The sequence below is a fragment of the Salvia splendens genome, chromosome 7 (assembly GCF_004379255.2).
Source record: "Salvia splendens isolate huo1 chromosome 7, SspV2, whole genome shotgun sequence".
Lineage (NCBI taxonomy): Eukaryota > Viridiplantae > Streptophyta > Magnoliopsida > Lamiales > Lamiaceae > Salvia > Salvia splendens.
This window is the reverse complement of record NC_056038.1, coordinates 13,285,197-13,302,021: the sequence shown is the minus strand read 5'-3', so window position 1 is coordinate 13,302,021 and position 16,825 is coordinate 13,285,197. Positions and strand designations below refer to the sequence as shown.

The 16,825-nt window shown below is 44.5% G+C and overlaps 1 long non-coding RNA gene across 1 annotated transcript; it reads right to left on the bottom strand.

Moving 5' to 3' along the window:
- Positions 1–12,625: 12,625 nt before the first annotated feature.
- On the bottom strand, positions 12,626–13,741 carry LOC121741324. The gene is made up of 3 exons (XR_006037834.1): positions 13,564–13,741; positions 13,387–13,479; positions 12,626–12,782 (listed from the first exon to the last, which is right to left on the bottom strand). It is a non-coding gene; the product is annotated as an uncharacterized LOC121741324 (long non-coding RNA).
- Between the last annotated feature and the right edge of the window lie 3,084 nt (positions 13,742–16,825).

Here is a 16,825-nt window from a genome sequence, read left to right as displayed (position 1 = left end):
ACCCTAAGGCCATCCACAACGCTGTTCCTATACCGTTCCTAAACCGTTCCTTAAACTACTATTTGTGGGCCCCACTGTACTTTTTTACTCCATTCCTTAACTAAGGAACGGAACCTGCAACCCTCCGTTCCTTAACCGTTCCTTAACCGTTCCTTAAATTACTATTCATTCAATTTCATTTTTTATTTTTATTTCCAACTCAATTCAATTAAAACAAACACACTTTAATAAAATTAAAATAACATTACAACTTAAAATTCAAAAAAATAGAAAAAGACATAATTAAAATCCTAAAAAAATAAAAATTGACATAATTTAAAATACAATTTTATAGAGACAACCAAGAATAAGTTTGTCCCACATCGAAAGTGGAACATAAAACATTCAAGGATGTCTCTATAAAATAGAGACAACCAAGAATGAGTTTGTCCCACATCGAAAGTGGAACATAAAACATTCAAGGTTGTCTCTATAAAATAGAGACAACCAAGAATGAGTTTGTCCCACATCGAAAGTGGAACATAAAACATTCAAGGTTGTCTCTATAAAATAGAGATAACCAAGAATGAGTTTGTCCCACATCGAAAGTGGAACATGAAACATTCAAGGATGTCTCTATAAAAGAGAGACAACCAAGAAAGAGTTTTTCCCACATCGAAAGTGGAACATAAAACATTCAAGGATGTCTCTATAAAATAGAGATAATCAAGAATGAGTTTGTCCCACATCGAAAGTGGAACATAAAATATTCAAGGATGTCTCTATAAAATAGAGACAACCAAGATGAGTTTGTCCCACATCGAAAGTGAAACAAAAAACATTCAAGGATGTCTCTATAAAATAGAGAAAACCAAGAATGAGTTTGTCCCACATCGAAAGTGGAACATGAAACATTCAAGGATGTCTCTATAAAAGAGAGACAACTAAGAATGAGTTTTTCCCACATCGAAAGTGGAACATAAAACATTCATGGATGTCTCTATAAAATAGAGATAATCAAGAATGAGTTTGTCCCACATCGAAAGTGGAACATAAAATATTCAAGGATGTCTCTATAAAATAGAGACAACCAAGATGAGTTTGTCCCACATCGAAAGTGGAACAAAAAACATTCAAGGATGTCTCTATAAAAGAGAGACAACCAAGAATGGGTTTCATAAATTCGCAAGCCCATCAAATATATATGGGCTAATACGAATTTCTAGTATTCATTTATTTGTAAAAATTGTTTTTAAATATAAAAAACAATTTTTATAAATAAAAATATTTTTTTTATTAAATTCGATTTTTTTAAAAAAAAATCGAATTATTGCGTCACCGTGACGACGCCCACTCGCGGGGCAGCGAGTGGGCGTCACGCGTCGAATGGGAGGCCGCCACGTCGCCTCGGCGCGTGGCGGAACGTGTCGTGCCGCGTCTCGCGGGAACGGCACCCGGCACGGCACCGGCACGGAATGGCAACGACACGGGCGGCTGCAACGCGTGCCGCCGCGGTTCCGTTCCTCCGGAACGAAATAAGGCACCGCAACGGCACGCGTTGCGGATGCTCTAATGGCAAGCCCAATAACAGTGACGGCCCATCAGCCCAGAGCCCAAGAAAGAGTATCTGTTCGGCACCAAAGAGTTCGGCACGACCAAAGAGTTCGGACTCAGCCTACAGCTCGGTAAAAGCCGACCAGTCAAGCTCTCCTCTCAGATCGGCAAGAGCTGATCGGTAAAGTCCAGCAGTTCGGTCTCAGCATTCGACCGAACTAGGAGTTAGTGGACTCATGAAAGGCCTCCACGACCTCCACTATACCCACGATCTATTTAGTGGTACGAAGCAGTTATTGAGCAGTTATTGCTCACCCACGATCTTGTTAGTGGGGCTGCAAACCACGATCCTAGTTCAATGTATAAATAGGACTTAGATCAGATAGACAGGGTTAAGCTCTCTAGAGATAAAATCATATAGCAAGTCTGTGCTGTAAGCTGTAATCCCAGATCAAGCAATACAATCTTGCCCTCCCTTCTTCCCGTGGACGTAGATTTACTTCAGTAAATCGAACCACGTAAATTCTTTGTGTCGTAGTCTTTATTCTCTACCAGCATTTACTAACATCAAAAATTCGCGGATTCATCACTGGCGCCGTCTGTGGGAAACAGAGAACAAAATTTGTGATAAAGCGAATTTTTGATCCATTTTTTCCACCCAAAAAATGCATACCAGATCGCAGAGTACCCGTATTCCTGCCCGTGAGAACCAGGAGGAAGCCAATCCATCCCATAGGTCTGGAAAACAGCCTAGGGATAAATCCACCACCAGTTCTCATGGCGAAGGAACAAGCCGCTCCAAAAATCGTCCCACTGAGTCTTCCCAGCAGCCCGATTTGAATGAGGCTGTCAAGCAGTTTTTGGCGGCGAAGCAGGAGGAATTCTTAACCTTCCTGCAAAAAAGCCAAAAGCAGCCGGAGACGAAAACGGCGGATTCTCCTTCTCCCTCCGCACAAGAAAGTCACTACCGCAGTAGTGTCGCATCTCCCAGGAGAAAGAATCCCCGTCCCCAACATGTTCCAGTTCCTCCTCGGTACCGGAATCACAGGAGAACTCAATCTCCTCCATACCGACGAGATATCGGATTCGCCGTGTACGGAGCACTGAAGACTCCGTTCTCGGACGACATCACCCGAACTCCCCTACCACAGAACTACCGAACTCCGTCGATGACTTACGACGGGCTCGTGGACCCTCACGATTTCTTGGGGCGCTATCAATATAACATGGCGAACCAGGGTCTCAACGAGGTCCACATGTGCAAGCTGTTTCCCGAGCTGCTCATCGGGAACGCGAGAAGGTGGTTCGATAGCCTCCCCCAGGGCAGCATCAGATCTTACCGAGATCTAATGGATGCCTTCCACAGGAGGTTCTTTCAGAAAGCGGAAGCCCGAATCACTTCGGCTCAGCTGCTTTCCATTCGTCAAGGTCGCGACGAAAAAATCAGCGACTTTATGACAAGATTCCACAAGGAATGCCTGCAAGTAGACGATCTCAACGATCTGCTTGTCATCTCGGCATTCCAAAATGGAATCCTGCCCGGAGCTCTCTACAGGAAGCTCGTTGAGTGCGGTCCGCAGACAGCTCAGGAAATGTGGGACATTGCGGACCAGTACTCCCGGGCCGATGAGGCAGACCGTCGCAAACGGTCGTTAGACAGCTCATCGTCCCGAGGAGACAGAAGGAAGCCCGATCATAGCGATCAGGGGCATCCTCGCCGGACTCCATTTGAAAGAATTCAAAGGGCTCCGGTGCAAGACAGATTGGGACCCCGTCTCAATCCCGAGAAGCCGCCCGCTCAGTTCGTACCGCTGAACAAGCCGAGAGCGGAAATTTTCGAACTGCACTCTGACCTATTCGAAAAGCCAAAGCGGATGACGAAATCAGCCGCGCGCCGACCACAGGATAGCTACTGCTCCTACCATCAAGACCACGGTCACGATACTGAGGAGTGCAGAAACTTGGCTGCAGGTATCGATGTTCTTGTGAAGGCAGGGACATTGAAAAAATACCAAAGCAAGCAGCCAAAGAAGAATAAAAAGCAGAGTGGTGCGAACTGCGCTCCTCAGGATCCGAAAAGGCAGCCGGATCCCGAAGACGATGACGAGCCGCAATATGATGGAGTAATCCAGACTATTGACGCGCTCCCTGCCGGGAAGACCAAGTCGTCCCTAAAGTCAGAGCGCAGAGGCTCCAATCGAGAGGAGCCAACGCATAAAAGGCTGAAGCAGGACGAAGTGATTACGTTCTCGGCTGCTGATCCCGTCCCGGCCATCTCTCCTCACCAAGACGCCATTGTCATCCAAGCCGGAGTGGCAAACAAACTGATCCACAGGGTGTTTGTGGATACAGGAGCGTCGGTTAGCATTCTTTTTAAAGAGTGCTTTGACAAACTAGAAGTGGACCCAGCTCGGCTCAGTCCGGCTCCGCTTCCCCTAAAGAGCTTCGCCCAGGAGGACACCCGCCCTGAAGGTATTATCAGCCTTCCGATCACGGTGGGGAAAGCGCCTACTAGCTCCAGTACGATGATTGAGTTTTTCGTGGTGAAAGCTCGGTCCCCGTACAACATCATCCTGGGAAGAGACTGGCTCAACACAGTTCGGGCCGTTTGCTCCACTTATCACCTCACCATCAAGATCCCTACTAAAGGAGGGATAGCGGTCATCCGAGGTGACCAAAAGAGAGCAAAGGAATGTCTGCAAATTGCGCTTAGAAGTGCCGAGCAGTCAGATCGGCACCACCAAGCATAGCAATCACAGCAGCCGGAGTCAGAGGCGATGACCGAAGTCATACCGGAGCCGAACTCGATGACAGTTCAGCTGTACGAAGACGATCCATCCAGAACGGTTAAGATCGGCTTCGCGGGAACGCCCCTACTTCGGGAAAAAACCATCCAGCTCCTCAAGGAGTATAAAGACGTCTTTGCATGGTCTCCGTTGGACATGACCGGAGTGCCCCCCGAGGTAATCACTCATCGGTTAAATATTGATCCTTCAGTCCGGCCGATAAAACAGAAGCAAAGACTCTTTGCGGCAGAACGAAGTCAAGTCATCCATGACGAAGTCCGTCAATTATTGAAGGCGGATGTGTTATTCGAAGTGAAGTATCCTTCGTGGGTGGCCAATCCTGTCATGATCAAGAAAAAGGAAGGAGGATGGCGGATGTGCATAGATTTCACCGATCTAAATAAGCACTGTCCCAAAGATTGCTATCCCCTTCCGAACATAGATAAAAAAGTAGAAGCTTTGATAGGCTTTGAAATTTTTTGTTTTCTTGATCTGTACAAAGGATACCATCAAGTTTTAATGGATGAGATTGACGCTTCAAAAACGGCCTTCATTACTGATTTCGGCATTTTCGCTTATAAAAAGATGCCATTCGGTTTAAAGAATGCCGGAGCCACTTATCAAAGGATGGTAGACAAGCTTTTTCGGCACCTGATTGGAAAGGAGGTCGAAGTGTATGTTGACGATATAGTCGTCAAAAGCAAAAGCACTTCGGAGTACGAGCACAACCTCAAGTCCACTCTCAACGTGCTCAAGAAAGCCAACCTCAAACTTAATCCCCAAAAGTGTACCTTTTTGGTAGATTCGGGAAAGTTTCTGGGTTGTTGGGTTTCAAAGGACGGACTCAAGGCAAACCCCTCAAAAGTTCAAGTTGTTCAAAACATGGCGATGCCGAAGTCCATACATGACGTGCAAAGGCTAACCGGATGTCTAGCCGCACTGAATCGATTCCTTTCTCAAGCAGCCGAAAAGCAACTGCCGTTCTTCACGGTGTTGAAAAAGGCACCAAAGTTCGAGTGGGGAGCCGAGCAGAAAAAGGCCTTTGACGAGCTCAAAAGTTATCTAGCCGAGCTTCCTATTCTCTCTGCTCCAACCGAAGCCGAAGTAATATTCTTATACTTAGCGGCATCGGATCAAACCATCAGTGCGGTGCTTGTACGAGAAGAAGGCCTAAAGCAGCTTCCCATCTACTTTACAAGCCGAGCATTAAGAGGTCCAGAAACCAGGTATCAACCTCTGGAAAAGATTGCTCTGGCATTAGTAAATGCAGCAAGGAGACTGCGGCCATACTTCTATGCTCACAAGGTATGCGTCTTAACTGATCTGCCACTTCGGCAAGTGTTGACCAAACCAGAAGCATCAGGCAGAATCGCCAAGTGGGCTATAGAGTTGGGAGAGCACACAATTGAATATCTACCTCGGAAAGCCATCAAGGGACAAGCCTTGGCAGATTTTCTTGCAGAAGCGAAGTTCGATCAAGCAATTCCTGTTATAGCCGAACAGAAGAATTCTGCCAATGCCGAACTAGCACAGCCCTTGGAATCCGAAGTAGAGCCGCCGGACTGCTGGAGCGGATTCGTAGATGGAGCTTCAAACAAGATGGGAAGTGGAGCTGGTATTTTACTTGTCGCTCCCGACGGACACGAGGTAACCTACTCACTTCGGTTCCTATTCCCCACTACTAATAATGAAGCCGAGTACGAAGCCCTCCTGGCCGGACTCCAGTTAGCGCAAAGTCTGCTCGTCAAATCTCTCAAAGTCCATTGTGATTCACAAGTCATAGTAAATCACATGTGGGGTACAAGTGAAGCTCGTGACGAGAGAATGAAGAAGTATTTGGACAAAGCGCAAAGCATCAGCCGAAGTTTCTCCTATTTTCGGATAATCCGCATTCCCAGAGCGGAAAATAGCCGAGCAGATACCTTAAGTAAGTTGGCCTCAGATCCGAGCTCAAAGGCGGAAGAATTAATGCATCGAAGCATTGATGAAGCCGAGGTACATTCAGTATCCAGCTCGCCGAACTGGATGACGCCGATCTTGCAGTATCTGGATCAAGGACTATTGCCCGAGGATAAGAGAGAAGCTCGGAAGATCACGTGCCGAGCACTTCGGTACGAACTTCATGAAGGAATCCTCTTTAGAAAGTCTTACCTCCAGCCGTTATTGCGGTGCGTAGGACCAGAAGAGACGGACTACATCCTCAGAGAAGTTCATGAAGGATCGTGCGGTAGCCACATCGGAGCCAGAGCTTTAGCTAAAAAAGTTCTGAGATGGGGATATTATTGGCCAACCATGGTACAAGAGGCAATGCAGCTCGTCAAGAAGTGTACGAAGTGCCAAATTCATGCAAATGTCCCAAGGATGCCGCAGACCGATCTATACACTATGCAAAGCCCTTGGCCTTTCATGCAATGGGGCATAGACATAGTGGGACCACTTCCTCAAGCTCCTCGGCAAATGAAATTCCTTATCGTTGCCGTGGACTACTTCACGAAGTGGGTGGAGGCTGAACCATTAGCTACGATAACGAGCTCAAAGGCATTGGACTTCGTCTGGAAGAACATAGTGTGCCGATTTGGCATACCCCACATCCTCATCTCGGATAATGGGACTCAGTTCACCGACAAGACGTTCAAGAATTGGTGCCAAGAGCTGAACATTCAACAGCGGTTCACTTCGGTCTCCCATCCCCAAGCAAACGGACAAACGGAAGTAACGAACCGGATTCTGGTGAAAGGGTTAAAAGCTCGGTTAGAACAAGCCAAAGGACAATGGGTAGAAAATCTCCCTCAAGTCCTATGGTCCTACCGAACTACACCCAAAACCTCCAACGGTGAAACTCCGTATAGTCTGGTGTACGGCACTGAAGCTGTAATTCCGGTGGAGATCGGCGTACCCAGTCCCCGAACTCTAAATTTCTCCTCAGAAATGAATGACGACGGACTGAGAGCAGAACTAGATCTCGCCGAAGAAAGAAGAGAGTTGGCGTGCATAAAAGCAGCCAAGTATAAGGAGCAAGTAGCCCGGTATTATAACCAAAGGGCGAAAAAGCTTCAATTTCAAGTGGGAGATCTCGTCCTGAGAAACAACGAAGTAAGCCGAGCAGAAAAGCTGGGCAAACTCGAGCCCACATGGGAGGGTCCGTATCGGGTGTCAGAAGTCCTCGGCAAAGGGTCTTATAAATTGACTCACATGTCAGGAGAACAAGTACCCCGAACATGGCACGTCTCCAACCTCAAGAAGTTCCACTTGTAAGAGACAAAGTCCGGTCAGTCTGTCTTGTGTCTAGTTCGGTCATAGGGGTATATGTTTTTATTTGTTTGTTTCTTACTTGTACCTTTTACTTGTCGTTTTTTAAAAAAATGTTTAAAGTTTTTTTCCTTCATCTTTTTCATTTTTTCTCTATGTGTTTTGTCTCTATGTGCTTGTCGTCTCTTACAAATGGTACCAAGGTATATCGTTCTTTAAAGACTGATCCCCTTTTTAGATCGATTATTAAAGACTATTGTGAGTCCAAGCTTCTAAGGAGGATATAAGACCACAATTCAGCTTAACAAGCAGTCCGTCTGAAACGAACTGCAATAAGCCAACGATTGTGAGTCCAAGCTTCCAAGGAGGATACAAGACCGCAATTCAGCTTAACAAGCACTTCGTCTGAAACGAACTGCAATAAGCCAACGATTGTGAGTCCAAGCTTCTCAGGAAGATACAAGACCACAATTCGGCTTAAGAAATAAGCACTTCGTCTGAAACGAACTGCAATAAGGGAAAGTCCGATCCACGCGATAAACCTCGCCGAATTAGGACGACCAAGTTCGGTCAAAGAAGTTTACCTCATAAGACCGGGGACGACCATGTCTAGTCAAAGAGGTTTACTGCATAAGACCACTTCGGTTAACTGGGAAAGTCCGATCCACGCGATAAAACTCGCCGAATTAGGACAAGGGAAAGTTCGATCCCGGCGACAAAAATCGCCAAATTAGAACACAAACCAAGTCCGGTCAAAGATGTTTATTTCATCAGACCAAAGACGAGTCCGGTCAAAGATGTTTATTTCATCAGACCAAAGACGAGTCCGGTCAAAGATGTTTATTTCATCAGACCAAAGACGAGTCCGGTCAAAGATGTTTATTTCATCAGACCAAAGACGAGTCCGGTCAAAGATGTTTATTTCATCAGACCAAAGACGAGTCCGGTCATAGATGTTTATTTCATCAGACCAAAGACGAGTCCGGTCAAAGATGTTTATTTCATCAGACCAAAGACGAGTCCGGTCAAAGATGTTTATTTCATCAGACCAAGGACCAAGTCCGGTCAAAGAAGTTTACTTCATAAGACCAAGGACCAAGTCCGGTCAAAGAAGTTTACTTCATAAGACCGAGGACAAGTACGATGAAATTTTTTCGCTAAGCTGTAAATACAGTGTTAGAAGCGAAAACAAAATTTCATTTTTCAAATCTTGTTCGGCATACAACTCCGCTACCCTACAAAATGGCGTTACGCTATTACAAAGGACTATTCTACTGTCCAGGGTTGCTGAAGTTAAGCCACCTATCTGCAAAATCCTCTGGAAGCCGAGTTCGGTTGTTCCGAGCAGATGAAGAATAAGCAGGTCGACGAGATGCTATCCTCGACCCAACACCTCTTCCGCGAGCCCCAGAAGCTCTAACCCCTCGGCGATGAAGAGTCTCTGCAATAAGCATCTGCTGATCTTGCTCGCTCATAGTCACAACTCCTCGGCGAATTTCAGTCCGTCCCTGTCTTGACGATTCCGGTTGCTCCTGAGCCCGTTCTCGTCTTGACGTTTCCGGCTGTTCCGGAGTTCGTTGTTGACTGGGAGTAGGATTTTGAACAAGGGAACCAGAGGCTTGATCTGGAGTGCGAGCATCTGTTGGCGGGAAATGCCTAAGGAATCTCCCGATTGAGGGACGCCGGGAAAGAATGATGTCGTACCGAGAAGCCCAGCGCCGCAATGATTTCACAACTTGTTGGCAAGCCGAGCTCTCCAGCGCATTGTTCCTCCGGAGTACATGATATTCCTCCCACAGTTCGTCAACTCGACTCTGAACATCTGATATGGTCACTCCCCCGCGCACACGGATGTAATCCTCGTACGCAGTCCTCTCAGCAATGGTCGTATTCAGCTCGGCCTCCAGATCCTTCTTATCGGACTCTAAGTCCTTATTATCGGCCTCCACCTTCACTAAACGAGCCAGAAGCTCGTCATTCTTCGTCTGATCGGCTATAGCTCTTTTCTCAGCTTCGTCTAAAGCCGAAGAGTACAGCCGTTTCCAGTGAAGTATCTCCATCTCCTTGAGTACAAAGCAGCTATATTAGTTCGGCAGCTGTACCGAGCAGATAGTAAAATACAACAGGAATAAAGGCGAGTACGAAAAGCTATACGAAGACAAGTGTAGAGAATTTTTCATTCACAAGGAAAATTTTTACACTAGGAGGGCTTCAAGGCCATTTTACAAGGAAGAAACTAGACTAAGAGAAGGGAGACGAAATCATACTCCGCCAGCTTCGTCTCCGGCTCCTTGGTCTGGTTCAGCTTCTTTCTCCTGAGCTACCTCAGCCTCGGCCTCGCATCCTGCCGGCCTCGCCTCCGCCTCCTGATCGGCTTCCTTCTCCGGATGCCCGGCCCGCTCGACTTCGGCCTCCAGCTCCAGCGACTCGGCCTCACCCTCTCCGTTGTAAGTCGAAGCGGGTGAAACGGGTCCCACGGAGGCAAAGATAGCCTCCAGGTTCTCGTCCCGATCAGCTCGACAACTCCGGACTCGGTCTGCAGAAAGCAGGACCGAGGATGAAGCGAGCTCCTCAAGGAGCGGCAGATTCTGAAGCCGAGCTGCTATCTCTCGGCTGTACAGAGGCAGCACGACGTCGGCCCCCTGCTCGCCCTTATCGGTAATTAGCCTTACCAGACTACCGACAAAGGCCGAGAACTGGCTGCTCAAAAAGAGTTTCTCCGTGTAAACACGGAGAGCCTCCCCCTGGGCAGCCACGGCGGCAGCCTCCTTCTGAGCCTCCCGGTGCTTCGTCTGCTCTTGCAGGATGATGAGCTGGTTTTTGGCTGACCGGGCTTCATCCTGAGCCGAGATCCTAGCAGCTCGGGCCCTCTCAAATTTGGCCTCAGCCTGTTCGGCCAGACTACGAGCAAGATGCAACTTCTTCTGCATCTCCTCGTAGTCGTGGGATGCTTTGGAGAGCTCCACGGAGACGAGCTTGGCTCTCTGAAGATGAACAAGGAAAAAACTCAACAGAATGGCCATCAAAAAATGTGGAAAAGAAGCCAAGTCAGAAAGCTTACCTCCACAAAATTCGTCGGCCATTGAAAAGGCTCAGGGACGTGTTCCGGGATGTCTGCAACCACCTCGGAGATGACCAGGTCTTTCCCCGGCACTCTTGGGGACTCATGAAATTTCCCCTTCCCTTTAGCCGAACACGACTCCGGCACTTTCGGATCCGAAGAAGAGGTTTTTTGCCTCTTCGGATTCTTCTCGGCTTCAGACGCCGAGCGAGGGGCTCTCTGCCTCTCCGGCTCCACAAGCTCGGAGGACTTTCGGATAGCCTTATTCAGCATGTACACTGCCAAAAAGCAAGAAAGCAAAGTCAGATTTTCTTCGTTAAAGCAGTAGAGCATAAAGATAAAGAGAAATCCTCACCCTCGGCCTCTTCGTCCGAAGACGAGATGTCGAACACGACGTCGCCCTTGACGAGCTCAGACTCCGTGTATTGTTTCCTAACTATGGGAATCTTGTTGAGCTCGCCATCGAGCTCGTCCAACGGTTCAGGCCGAGGATGACGGATAACGGACTTCAGCCCTCTCCAGGGAAAACTAGGAGCCGCGGTCCTATCATAATAGAAGAAGCGGTTTTGCCACTTCGGCCACTTCGTTTTACAAAAGGCCCTAAAGGGCTGTACAAGGATCAAGTAAAACCAAGACCCCTTCCTCTTAAATTGAAAGAATTTAAGGATCGCCTTCAAAGACAAATCCCTTCCTAACTTACGGAGTTCGGCAGCGAAGGCCGACAAGTGCCTCCAAGAGTTCGGAGTCACCTGGCCTAAAGGAAGCTGAAAAAAATCTAGTAAATCTATAAAGGCAGAAGGGAGGGGGAAACGAAGCCCGCATTCTAAGCAGGCCTCGTACACGGTGGCGTAACCCTCCGGCGGGGAGTCAGCCCTATGATCACCGTCAGGTACCACCGCCTTCCCCCCAGGAAAAAAGTATTTTTCGGGTAGGGATATCACAGTATCCTTACTCAAAATACTATGGAAATACTCTACGGTCTTCTCCCCGGACTCTTTCCGGCCAGAAGACCCCTTACCGCCTCTCCTACCGCTACCCGACTCCGAAGAAGAAATAGAAGCCATTTTCCTTACTTTTTGAAGGTGAAGAAAGTCTGAAGAAGCTCTTGAAAGCGGAAGAAAATTTCTCGAGAAAGAGAGAGTATAGAAGACGCAACAGCAAAAGTGTTCAAATGAGGAAGAAAGAGCATATTTATCAGATTCGGGAAAGATTTCGAGATCGTTGCGCTGTTTCGAATCCCACCTTTTCAGGATTCAACGGCCGGATTTTACTGTCGCATTTAATGCAGGCACGCGCAAGGCACGTCCCCTGACGTCAGCCTCCCCCTTACCGTTATCCAGAATGCCGAAGTGACTCACCTCGCCGAAGTGATTCACTTCGCTTTTCGGGGGGGGGTAGTGATGGGGTACGAACTAAACCCTAATGGCAAGCCCAATAACAGTGACGGCCCATCAGCCCAGAGCCCAAGAAAGAGTATCTGTTCGGCACCAAAGAGTTCGGCACGACCAAAGAGTTCGGACTCAGCCTACAGCTCGGTAAAAGCCGACCAGTCAAGCTCTCCTCTCAGATCGGCAAGAGCTGATCGGTAAAGTCCAGCAGTTCGGTCTCAGCATTCGACCGAACTAGGAGTTAGTGGACTCATGAAAGGCCTCCACGACCTCCACTATACCCACGATCTATTTAGTGGTACGAAGCAGTTATTGAGCAGTTATTGCTCACCCACGATCTTGTTAGTGGGGCTGCAAACCACGATCCTAGTTCAATGTATAAATAGGACTTAGATCAGATAGACAGGGTTAAGCTCTCTAGAGATAAAATCATATAGCAAGTCTGTGCTGTAAGCTGTAATCCCAGATCAAGCAATACAATCTTGCCCTCCCTTCTTCCCGTGGACGTAGATTTACTTCAGTAAATCGAACCACGTAAATTCTTTGTGTCGTAGTCTTTATTCTCTACCAGCATTTACTAACATCAAAAATTCGCGGATTCATCACAAAGCCACACTTCCACTGTTCCACACGGATATATACAACCAAAACACATACAGCTTGTAGAAACTACAGAATTTTAACAAGACGCGGGCCAATACCACGGATACAGCAAGCGGAAAAACAGACTTATTAGACGCCGAGGATATCTGCCAACCTGCAAATCTGCAATACAGAAGAGAAGCAGCAACATCAAATAACAGAAATGGTGAAAAATCAACTATTCGTCATCTTTACTATGTGTGGCCATCAACTCTCTCTCTCTCCATATTCTTTGCAGAGAAATTAATGGCAATGACAAACTTTGGAGTAAGAAAACAAATCTGAACAAAAAAGAAAATAAATTTTGTAGTAAATTATTGAATATGCCAAAATAAAAATTCTACAACTTTGAATGAAAAGTCATTTTCGTACCTCATTAGAATAGACATAAGTGGATCAAAAATAATTAGTAGCTACAGTAAATGCACAAAGTATAAATCACATTTTTGTTTTTTAATCAAGAACAAAGAAAATTATAGTAATAGTAGATAAAGATCCATCATGTGAATAACATAAGTAGAACATGGGAAAAGAGTAGAGCTCAAAAATCAATCCATAATACAAGCAATATAATAAAAATTACTATTACTAGCAATTAACGTTACGCATACCTCTTCAATTGTTAGACCAAAATTACTTTATGCACTCACTAAAACATAAGGCAAATAATCATGATCATCAAAATTTATAGCAATTAACATTACACGTAGAAAAAAGAAAACATTACCAATGTGTCTTTAACTTGCACAAATAACGTCTGTCATGTTCTTTGATTCATTAACTTCTTTGATCGAGCTTTTTGGTTTCTCATACTTATATTCTAATAGCAAGTCAAAAATTAAAATGATAAGTAGATTCATAGCTTTAATGAAATATCATTACATAGAGAAAAACTAGAATAAACCTTTGCATCTTCCCTTCTCCAGTAAGCAAGACATTTGATCCATTGATCTTCCAAAACTCTATCATCCTTGTCATGTATTAAGTGCTCGATAGGTACATCAGCCCAATAACTTGTTTTTTCAAATAATGCTTCCAACTTCTCCATTTAACTCCGATGTAGGCCAAAACCCATTTTTCGGCAATGATAGGGATAGTGAATCGTAACTACATTAGACAAAGACATACATTGTTACACTAAAATAGAACTTAAATAACTATTGAGAATAATATAATGTGATAATTCAGAGTGTTCTGAACTGATGTTCAAAAAAGTATTCTTAACAAAACTACATCAAATGATTTAAACTACATGCAAGAACTCATACATGTGCAAGCTTCATAGCAAGAATTCAGCTAGTATTGAGTACGAAATACATGTGATAATAAAATTCATATGAAAAGTGAGCATTAAAAAGTCAGATCAATGCATGACAAAAGATAAGTCACATGCTAAATAACATTTAACAAATGTAGTAAATGAGAAAGCTAACTTAGTCCAAAAGCGTAGAAGGATAAAAGAGCATGATGAATTAAATAATCTACACTCTTTTGAAATGTTATCACCTTAACGACTTTGAGCATCTCAACTTTTTCCCCCTCGGCATGGCATGCCAATTATTAACATGTAATGGACAATATTTACCATTTCTTGCAATTGAAACTAAGAAATGACAAAGCTTACTCTTTTTCACCACCTATAGGCCTATCAAACTCATTATACTCGACAGAAATGAGTGGTAGGTTTGGATGGCGGCCCCAAATATCTGTCATATAGGTATGGCCTTTGCTTTCCTTTCCAATAGATTTAGGTCCAGATGAACTACCTTTAAGCACAAAAAAAATGATTAATCTATTATCTAAAATATTAAGGAGCTTATTAGAGTGTGATTTCCCATTACCTTCCTCCTCTTCTTCAATGTCAACACTTATATCCTCATTCGAATATGGAAACATGTTCAAAGCTTCTTTATTGTTGTCAAAATAAATCCGGTAGATTCAATTTAGTTTCACTATTTAATCGAAACATAACACGATTTTCTTTTCCTACTATCACATAGAAACCAAGCATTTTTTACCTTCACTAGTTGTAAACCTTTATGCTAACATATTCTGTTCCTCATGCAAACGAACACCTTTTTTAATCTGTGTCCCTCCTTTAGAAGCTACATGTAACTTCATACGTTGGAGTGAAAATAAGTAAAGACAATATCCGGTAAATAATGATATATTGAAACTTGAGATCATTTCATCAAACACATGGGGGATAAAATAAAAATTACTTTAAAATTAATCACATTGCATAATAAAATTCAATTGAAACCTACAGTATGTAATTAAAACATAAAAGCTATGTTAGCAACAGTAGATTATCATTCCAGTGAATATATTACATTGTTCATTATCAGAATAATTTCACTGAAAAACTCACCTTGCAAGAATCAGAGGTAGGTCTCAACTTTGTTCTCTTTGCTATACTATCTGAGATAATTGTGAGTTCATGAATTTGCTTAAAGTTGTGGGGGGAGTGGACGGTTGTGATATTCATGTTTTGACGCTTAATGTATCTCCCGCTGAATCCCTAATTTATTCTCCCTAATTTATGATAGTGTCGAATGGTGCTTTTTGAAGATATAGTTATAGAAAAAATGTGAAAGCCCATTATTCAATACGTGAAGCCCATTATTCAATATGTGAAAAAATGACTACTTTGGGAGAAAAGTACTAAAGTGCAAATTGAGAATCATACAAAGAATGGATACGGGATATTAATAGTCAATATATCAATTTTCATTTTATATTTAAATTTATATCTTAATTTAGGCTTAATATTTAGCATTATAATCATAAGACACGTAATGGAAATGTCATTAAGTAAATCCTCTTTTGACATTTATTTAAAATGCAGCAATAATGGATATTATAAATGTCATATGGATATTATAAATGTCATAAGCCCGGCGCGCCGGAGGACGGCGAAATTAAATATTTTTTTTAAATTCAATTTAATTCACCTATAAATACACCTCATTCCATTCATTATTTCACACCATTCCAACTCTTCATCACTCAAACTTTCTCTCACTAGAATTTGTGGTCTGAAATGGACAATTTGTGGAAAGACGCTTGGAATTCTCTGATTCAACAAGTGCAACACCAGGCCGCCCAGGAGGATGCGGCGCGCTTGGCGGAGGAGGCGAAAATTTTCGTTGTATAATTTTTCATGTACTTTAATACGACGAAAATTTAGTGTTTAATTTTAATTTCTTCACGTAATACCGTTTTCTTCTAATTACGTATACTCCGATAAATTTAATTATAATTGAAGTAACATAAAAAATGAAAAAAAGATTGGGGCTATTGGAAGTGTCCACCATAGTGGCGGAAACAAATTTTTAGGGTTGTAGACAAAAACTGGGGCAGGGCTATTGGGGTGTCCGCCTTATAGTGGACACTCTTATTGGGTTTGAAAACCACGTCCCCTTTATTCAATTTGAAAACCGACGTTCTCTCTCTCAGTGGCGGATCTAGGGGGGGGCAGGAGGGGGCGGTCGCCCCCTCCGTGCGACTATTTTCCCCTTATCGGGACGTAAAATTACCATGTCCGCCCCCTCCGTTTGCCTCCGGCGTCACCCCGAACAACGAAAAGAATAGTCATGTCCTCACTCAATCAAGCTAATACTATATATTCCGCCCCCTCCGATTCCGGATCCTGGATCCGCCACTGCTCTCTCTCTCCGTATTTCTCTCTCGGCACTTCATCTTCTCCATATTTCTCTCTACACTTCACCTTCTCCAAAATTAGCACAAAAACTGGAAAAAAAAAATCGAACCTGGGCGCGCGCCTTGGCTCTCGGCCTCTACAATAGGGGGAGTCGTCGACGTGGCTCTCTCCTGCCCCCCGCCGCGGAATTTGGTGGCGCTCGTAATAGGGGGCCGCGGCCGAGCTACGAGCCGCGGCTCCCCTATAGTAGACGCTCTAATTACCGTGCCGAGCATATTGTACTCGGTCAGCTGTAGTCAAACTTCCAAAATTTGTTTTTGCGCCAATTATTAATAAATAAGTGGTAGTACTAACATATTTTTGCTCAGCAAGTACGTTTGCAAACCACTCGGTAAAGTTTTCAGTGATCGGTTCATTTATATATCCCGAGACTATAAAAAAAACATTCAAATATTTTAAATTTGAATATAAAATGGAATCCGAAGAGAAGACGACGAGGCAA